General features: G+C 67.0%; 1 non-coding gene across 1 annotated transcript; it reads right to left on the bottom strand.

Moving 5' to 3' along the window:
* Positions 1-8,718: 8,718 nt before the first annotated feature.
* Positions 8,719-8,791, bottom strand: TRNAR-UCG. Its single transcript has one exon. It is a non-coding gene; the product is annotated as a tRNA-Arg (tRNA).
* Between the last annotated feature and the right edge of the window lie 93 nt (positions 8,792-8,884).

Below are 8,884 nucleotides of genomic sequence, written 5' to 3' on the forward strand. Positions count from 1 at the left end.
AACGGGGGAGCCGCGGAACGAAGCGATCGCTGCGGGAGCAGCCGCGGCTGAGCGCAGCCTGCCGGTCCCGGCAGCTCCGGCTCTCGGCGAGCTCCGCTCGGCTTCTTTATTTCTTGCTCTCCTCGCTTCCCCCCTCCCCGCCTTTCCTTTGGAAAATAATAATAATAATAATAATAAAATAATAAAAATTAAAAAAAAATAAAAATACGGGAGCTCAATTAGGCTGAAAGCTCAAAGCTCAGCCCTGCCAGCCCCTCCGCGCTCCCGGCGCGCAGCCGAGCCCAGCCTCCCTGCCTGCCTCCCGGCTGCCTTCCTCCTCCTCCCTAACGAGAAACGGGCCCGGGGGTGCCCCGGGCACCCCGACGGGGCTGCGGCGGGTGGGGAGGAATCTTTGCTCCTTCCCCAGCCCCTCGGTGCCGTCCCCGCGCCCCCGAGCCGCTCGGGAGGGGGCTTGGCTGAGGTTATTCTAACCTGCCCTGGAGAGAGAGGAAAAAAATAAAAATAAAAATCCACTACAAATCGGATCTCCTTAATTTTCCGGCTGTGGATTTTCCCCTAATTTATTGCTGCCGTCGTTACGGTGATTGCTGCCCGTGCGTTCCCCGGCCGGGGCCGGGGAAGGTGCCCAGCGGCCCCGCTCTCCGGGGCTGCCCCTCGGTGGCGGCGATACCGAGCGGTGCCCGCAGCCCGGTGCCCACGAAAGGGGCTCTCCTGGGCCACGGCCCGGCCTCAGTTTCCCCCCGGGGGTGTCCCCGTTATCCCCCGGCCGCGGGGAGCACCGGGGGGCTGCCGGCGGCGGCGGCGATGCGGCCCCGCTCCGGTCCCGGTCCCCCTGCTGGGATACCGGGAGCGGGCTCCCCTTTCTCCGCCGGGTAAGGGAAGGGATTTCTCTCCGCAGAAATAAATCCCGGGATTCTTCCCTGCTGCTTTTCGGCAACGCTTCGCTCGGCTCCGAGCCCCCCGCCTCGACCCGCTCCGTGCAGGCGGAGGCCCGGCACCTAGGAGAAAAATGCTGCTGGCCTTCGGGGGATTTTTTCCTATCGCTTGGGCGTTGGTTTATATTTTTTATTTTTATTATTATTGTTATTTTTATTATTATTTAGGGCGCAGTTTAAGCAGGACGCGTACAAAATGGCTCCTTGGCACATCGCAAAGCAGCGGCGAGCAAAGCGGGGAGCGAGCGGGGGGCTCCGGAGGCCGCAGCGGGCAGAGCCCGGAGGCAGCCAGCGCCCGGCCTCACCTGGGGGACCGGGAGGATCGGGGAGGGGGGGGGGGGCGCCGGGATGGGGGGCACCGGGGACTGCCCTTCCCTGCACTCACAGGCAGAACGACGGGGGAAAACGACCCCCCGGGCTGCGGCCCGGTTTAGCCGAGAAGGACGGTGAAAAAAAAAAAATAAAAATAATAATAATTTTAAAAAAAAAAATTAAAAAAGCGGGGAGATCTCCCAAACGGCCAGGCGGAGGTTCTGCCTCCCCGACGGGGCGGGGCGGGCAAGGCTCTGGCCATGGTGCTGCAGCCGCCGCCGCTCCGCGCCCGCGGAGCCTCCGCGCAAATCCCCCCCCCGGGGGGGAAGGCGGCCCCGGAGCCCCCCGCTTTTTGTAGGGCACCCCCGGGGCAGCGGGACCGGGAGCGGTTGGTGCTCCCCTTCCCGCAGCCGGGCAGCCCGGCCCCGCCGGCCGCCCCTCGGAAGAGCCCTGCCGGCCGTGGCGGCCGCTTGCCGGGCGGCCCCGCAGCTCCCGAAGGCGCCCGCCCTGCCCCGGGCCCCGCTGCCTTCCCCTCTTTACGCCCTGCGCGTCTGACGTCACTTTTCTTTAATTAGGAGAAGTTATTTTTAGCCAACCTAGAGTAACCCCCCGTGCCTCGCCGCCCCGAGCTGCATCTCCTCCTAATTGTGCTTTGGTTTGCTCTGCTTTTTTTCCTCTTTTTCCCCTTTTCCTCCCACAACCGGGGCTTCGCCGACTTCACGCAGAAGCGGCGGCTCCCGACGGGCGTTGAGGAAACGCGTCGCTTTGTTTAGCAATTAAAAGCCACGTCTAAAGCAGCCCCGGCGCTGAAAAGGCTCCGCCGCAGCGGCCCGGCCCCCGGCTGCTCTTTCCTGCGGCTCCCGGGGCCGGGACGAGGCGGGGAAGGGGCCGGGGTCCCGGCCGCTCCTGGCCCGGTGGGGCCGGGCACGTCGAGGGGGGGGATCCGGGCGGGTGCAGGCTCCCAGGGCACCTGCACCGCTCCCGGTCGGGTTTCCTTAAGGCTGAGGCCTAAAATGCGTTTCACTTCCAGGGAGACACGGGAAAAAAAAAAATAAATAATAATAAAAAAAAAAAGCCGAGGAGATAAGAGTCCGCGGGAAAGGGAGAGAAGAGGGGAGAATGGATAGGGGAGAGAAATGAAGTAAGAGAGAATTGCAGAAAAATTAAAAAGGGAAAGAAAAAGTGCGAAAAATAAAAGGAAAGAAAATAAAAGGGAAAAAATAAAGCGGAGATGCAGGGAGAAGCGAATGCGAAACAAAAAAAAGCCTCCAGCCGCTGGCAGACCGCAGCACGGGCAGCGGCGCCCCGGTGCCGCTCTATCCGAGCAGGGGAGCGGGGCGCACGGTGCCCCGGTGCCCCCCCCCGGCCCCCCCCTTCCCGCAAAGCGAGGCCCCGCAGCAGCCCCCGCTGTGCCCGGAGGAGAAACTGGGGGAGCCGGGGATTGCCCCCGGGGCCTAAAAGCTGGATGTGCCGGGAGGCTCGGCCCCGTTCGGGCGTTTTTTTGCGGCGCCCACCCCTCCGGCCGGCGAGCGGGGACATCTGGGGACAATTTGGCGGCCGCCGGCACCGCTCGGCCCCGGCTCCCCGCCGCCCCGTCGGGGCACAGCCCGCCCCGTCGGGCTGCCCGGTCCCGGCCGGCCGGGGAGAGGTTGCCCGGAGCCAACTCGCCCCCGGCAGCAAAAGGTCGCCCCGTGGCCGTTCTCCCCCCGCTGGCCTCCCCCCTGCGCCTCCCCCCCCGGCCGCCGCCGCTCGCCGCGGGCTGCTCAGCCCCGACGGGGGGGTCCGGGCAGGGGCAGGGAGCGGCGGGGGGCGGCCCGCTCCCCCGGGAGAGCCTCGCAACTTCCCCGCGGGGACCGGCCCGACTTCAGCTCCCCCTTCCCACCTCCCTTCCATCCTCCCCCCCCACCCCACCAGCCTCCTCCCGGGGCCACGTCCCCGTCCCTCCCGCCCCCCCCCCCCCCCCCCGCGCCCTCCAGCCCCCCGGGGGACACCCGATGGCGGCGGCGACGCCCGGCCGCGACACTCACGCTTGGAGCCGGGGCGAGGGCAGCGGCGGCCGTCCCTGGACGAAACGGGCGGCGTTGGGGGGGGGTGGTGGGGGGGGGGAAGAAGGACGGCGACCCCCCCCCAGCCCCTCCCCGGGCGGGCGGGCAGAGGGGCGGGCAGGGCTGCCCCGGGGCGAGCAGCGACCCCCGCGGCCGCCATCCCCTGGGGGCGGCCGGGCACGGAGCGATGGGGGCGGCTGCTGCCGGGCTCCCCGCCGTCCTCCCGGCGGCTGCCGGTGCCGGTTGTGGCTGCTGGCCGGGAGCTGCCGCCGGCGGCAGGCTCTGCCCGCACTGACGTCAGCCCGGCAGCCTCCGACTCACTCCAACCATGGCGGAGAGGAGGAGGAGGAGGAGGAGGAGGATGGAGGAGGAGGGAGGAGGAGGAGGGAGAGGGGGAGGGGAGGAGGCGGGGGAAAGGAGGGGGGAGAGGAGGAGGACGGGAGGAAGGCGGCGGCGGCGGGGGTTGCTTGCTGCCAGGCTCCGGCGAGCACAGCCCGCAGCCCCTCCAGCTCACCCCGTAATCACCCCCCGAGGATGGGGCTGCGAGGGGCAGAGGGGCCGCTCCCCCCCTATCCACCCCCTTATCCCCCCCCCCCCAGGCCCCCCACCCCCCGGCGAGCCACCCGCCCCCTCGGGGCCGCCTTGTCCCGCTGCGGGGCTGCCGCCTCCCCCCTGCCCTGCCCGGCCGGGAGCCTCCCCTCTGCCCCCCCGGCGGGGCACGGAGCCCCCCGGAGCCCCCTCGGGGTGTCGCCCCCCCGGTCCCCCGCAGGAGCAGACCCCCGAGGCGAGCAGAAAGGGGCCGCGGCCGCCCCGCTGCCCAGCGCTGCCCCCGGGCTCTTTTGGCACGGCCCGGCCCGGCCCGGCCCCGCTGCCGCACCGCTGTCCAAGTGCTGAAAGTCCGCACGGCTCCCCGCGGCGGGGCGGCACGGCACGGCTCGGCACGGCACGGCACGGCTCGGCACGGCTCGGCACGGCTCGGCAGGGCGCGGCAGGGCACGGCGCGGCTCGGCACGGCTCGGCACGGCGCGGCGCGGCACGGCGCGGCACCGCAGCCGTCGGGCAGAGCAGCAGCTCGGGCTTTCCCCGGGGTGCGGCCGCGGCCCTGGCAGCGGGGGGAGAGAAAAAGGCTGAGAGTCCCTCCTGCGCCCAGCCGTGCCGAGCCGTGCCGAGCCGTGCTATCCCGCCCCGACGGCCAGGCCGAGCCGGGCGATGGTTTGCCCCGCCGGTAGCCCGCCGGCAGGCGGAGGCGAGCTGGCAGCCGTCCGGCACGGCAGGTGCCGCCTGCGCTCCTCTCCTTCCCTCTCCTCCTTCCTCTCGCTCCCCTCTCCGTATTTCCCTGGCTTAATTCCCCTTTTTATGTAATTACACACGTAGCGCCTCGCCTGCAGCCTCTGCAGCAAGGAAAAAAATATAAAATGAAACAACAACAACAGCAAAATAAACCACCCTCCTGGCACACCTTTACTTCGCTTCCGACCTTTTTTTTTTTTTTTTTTTTTTTTTCTTTTTCCTCGTCTTCCTTCCTGCGGTTCACCCGGCTGCTGGTTTTTTTATCTCCGATTCTCTCAAAGCAATGCCCCGGACCGGCTTTGGGGAGCCTCTCGCCGCCCTGGTGAGCACGCAGCCGGCCCCGGACGGGTTTTCTCTGTAGGAGAAAATAAACCGATCGAGACCGAGGGGTCTGGAAGAGCCGAACTCGCCGCCTCGCCTTTACATTGGGGTTTTTAAATTTCCCCGTTATTTTCCTTTTTTTTTTTTTCTTTTTTTTTTTGCGTCTGCGAGTTGCCACGAAAGGAAATATAACCCCAAACGCCACCGCCAGCAGAAACCGGAGCTCGTTGCCAAATTCCGTAGTATTTTATTTTAAAAGCAATTAAGTAACACCGTAAAAAGCGTCTTCTCCTCTTCCCGGGGAGTGTAAGAAATCCTTTTGCTCACCCAGAGTCGAAACCTAATGGCATTGTCGTTAAACACGAAAAGGAGAATATTAAGAAATTGCAACACTCCCTCCAGAGCGCTCCCCCCCTCCCCAGTTTATTTGCCCTAATAATTAATTCACAAGAGCTTAACTTCGGTGTAACCCTGGCGGTCTTTTCATTAAAAAATCCCCGCGTTTCCTATTGAATTAGCTCTGCTCCATTGTCGCTGAAATGAAGACGCCAAACCAACTTTTACCCTGAGCATTTTCTCACCAGCCCAAAGAAAAGTCTCTCCCCTTTTTCTTTTCTCCGATTTTTTTTTTTCTTTAATTCAAGCACCCAGGCGATGGACGTGTCCTGCAATTTAACTACTTTCAAATTCTTTGTTCGGGTCCCACTGGGGCTCTATTGTCACCCTATTGAGAGAGCTTATTGCCAAGTCAAGCCTGAGTGAATTGAGACACGCACGGGAGGAGCCCGGGGCTGGGAGCGGGCTCCGGGGGCTGCTCCTCCCGGGGGACCCCGGCCCAGCCCCGACGGACGGGGCAGGGTGCGGGGCACGGGCTGCCCGCAGCCCCCGGGACCACCGCCACCGCCTGTGCCCCCCCAGCCGCTTCCAACCTCCCCCCGGCCCTAAGACGGAGCCCGCAGCCCCTCCAGGGCCCTGCCCCGGGATGGGGAAGGGGACGGGGATGGGGCAGGCCCGGCTGTGCCCCCCCCTTGCTCCCCAGCCCCCGGTTCCTTCGCGACCCCGCAGCGCCGGCACCGCCCGTGCCCGCAGCTCCGGGCGGAGGGGACTTACCTCGGGTACCAGCCTCCTCCCCCGCCGGCTCGCCCCTAGTCCCAGAAAAAAAAATAAATAATAAAAATAAAGGGGGTTTTGGGGGGGTCTTCCTCCCCTGCCAGCCCCCCCCCGGCCCCTCGGCTCGGAGCCGGCTCCCGGCCGCCTCCCCTCGCCCTCGCCCTCGCTCACTTTCGGAGCTCCGGGGCCGGTCTCCCGAGCAGGAAAAAGAGGGGGCTGCTTTTCTTTTCCCTTTTCCTGCCCCCCTCCCGCTCCCCCCAGGCTGGCAAGGGGGCTGCGAGCCGCGGGGAAGCGGCGTGTCAGGAGAAAAGGCGCCGGGAGCGCGGCGCTGGGCACGGACTCCCACGTAAGCCCGTACGTCACCTATAAAATGCCCATTTCTCGGCTCCTGGAGAGGCGGCACAAGCCCCTCTCTGCCCGGGGAGATGCTGCACGCCTCGACAGCCGGCTCCCTCCTCCCGCAGCCCCCCCCACGGCCGCCCCCCGAACCGGGGGGCGAAGGCAGAACCGGGGGGCGCCGGGGGGCAGCGGCCGCTTCTCCGCCTCCCTCTCCTAAAGAAATGCGTGGCCCCGCTCTGTCCCCCCCTAAAAAAAAAAAACCCCAAACGCCCTCCCGGAGCCCTCCGCACCCCCCCCCCCCTCGGCGTCCCTCTCTGCAGGGGTCCGGGGCTCCCGCACCGGCCGCCCCCCGACGTGGCGTTCCCCCGGGGCCGTGCCCCGGCGACCGGCGAGCCCTTGACCCCTGGCCCCGCCGGCTGGGGGGCAGTGGGGTTAAACAAAGTCCCGCCGCCGCCCCATTGTCCGGCCCGCAGCCCCCAGCCCCGCCGGCGGCAGCTCCGTGCCCGGCCCCGACGGGGCGCGCAGGGCTGCGGGCTTCCGACGGGCAGACAAAGGGCCCGGGGGGGAAATCCCCCCTCCTGCCCTGCCCCGGCTTGTGCCTGCATCCCCACCGGCCCCAGCCCCGGGGAAAGTCCTGCGGGCTTTTCCCCAGTTTACCTTTACCGGTATTATTTCCCCCCCTCCTCTCTCCGCGCGTTAGGAATCGGCGGTGGCGGCGGCGTTTCGGGGAGAATTTATTTAATTTCTTTCTTTCTTTTTTTTTTTTTTTTCGTTTGAGGAGGGAGCGATTTTTTTTAGTGGGGTGATTTCTTTTTTTTTTTTTTTTAATTTTATTTTTTTGACCGTGATAAAAATAACCAGAGCAGGGACCGCACAGAAGATCGGCGTTAAAACAAAGCACCGCAGGGGAGGACGGGACCCACCCCGCGCGGTATATGTCGCGCCGGTCGCGATAGCGGCGCAATTGCAGACACAAAGAGGGGCCCAGGGCGCACGCCCGAAGCTCAGCCTCGCCTTTCTCCGAGCGGGCTGCGGGGGCCGGGGCTGTCCCCGCGTCTCCGCACAGCTCCGTGCCGGGAGCCGCCAGTCCCCGGGCAGGTGACACCGTCCTGTCCCGGCCCGGCCCCCACCGGCCCCCGCGCTGCCGTCGGGGCTGGTGCTGGGAGCCGGGGCTTTGTCCCCGCTCTGCCCCGGCCCTCGGAGCGCTCCGCGGGGACCCGAGGATCGGGGGCAGGGTCCCCGGTGCCTCCCCCCGGTGCCCTGCGGGGGAGCGGAGCGGGGTCGGAGCCGTCGGACAGCGGAGGGACCGCGCCCCGACGGCCCCGGCCCCGGCCCCGGCCCCTGCCCCGGGTGAGCGGCCCGGAGCGGCCGCCAGCAGCGGGACCGCAGCGACACCTGGTGGCTCGGCTCGGCTCGGCTCGGCTTGGTTTGGCACGGCCTGGCACGACACGGCACGGCCTGGCGCGGCACCAGACGGCACGGACAGCCTGCGGCACGGCTTAACCCGGCCCGGCACGGCCCGGCACGGCCCGGCACGGCTCGGCACGCCGCAGTGCTCCGGCTCAGGAGCCACCTTCCCAGCCCCATCGCTTCCATAAAAACCCTCGTAGGGCCGGGGAGCCTGCTCCCACCTGCCCCGTCCCCTGTCCCCTCGCACCCTCGGGTCCCCTTCTGCATCCCATAGCACCCGCGGTCCCCCGGGGCTCTCAGCCGCCCTGTCCCTCGCCGAGCCGTCCCCACCAGTGCCACGCAGCCTGGTGACGGGGACCCCAGTGCCATGCTCAGCCCGCGCCCAGCTCCCACCCGTGCAGCCCCACAGCCCTCAGCCAAGCTGGGTCGGGCGATGGGGTCCTGGGGGCGTCCTGCTGCGTGCCACTCTGCCCCCAGGCCTCAGAGCTGGGAGGTTTTGGGGTGCCCTCGTGGAGCACTTCTGGTGGCTGTGAGCACCCCACAAGCGTCGGATGCGGGCAAGACGGTGAGAAAAGCAGCGCCCAGGGTGGGGCTGTGCCCCCTGCCAGCCCCCCCCGGCCGTGCCCCTGGGGTGCCCCAGCAGCCCCTGCCCTGCTGCTGTTACAGACACGGGTGATCCCATAGATTCCCCCGCAGAGTCAGCAGCCGCCTTTTTTCGCGCTGCTTTTAAATAAAGGAGCAAAACGCACGGAGCGCTTGGGGCGATAACAGGGGCGCGGAGGCACCAGCAGCCCCGGGGCACCGCAGCTTTAGGCTCCCCTACAGCCACGCCTGGGGGGACGCCCTGTGTCCCCCGTGCCTGTCCCGTTTGATTTTCTTGAGATGCCAAAGGAAAGAAGCAGGGAGGGACGAAAAAAAAAAAAAGCGCCCTGCTTATGGAGGCGGATTGTACTTCACGACCGCGGCAGGACTCGAACCTGCAATCTTCTGATCCGAAGTCAGACGCCTTATCCATTAGGCCACGCGGCCGCCTCTACCAAAGGTTCCCCGCGCGCCCCCCTGACTGCACCACCGCCGGGCCGTGCGATGTGCGCGGGGGCGGCGGGGGGGGCCGGGCAGCGC

This window comes from Cygnus olor, chromosome 11 (genome assembly GCF_009769625.2).
Source record: "Cygnus olor isolate bCygOlo1 chromosome 11, bCygOlo1.pri.v2, whole genome shotgun sequence".
NCBI classification, from domain to species: domain Eukaryota; kingdom Metazoa; phylum Chordata; class Aves; order Anseriformes; family Anatidae; genus Cygnus; species Cygnus olor.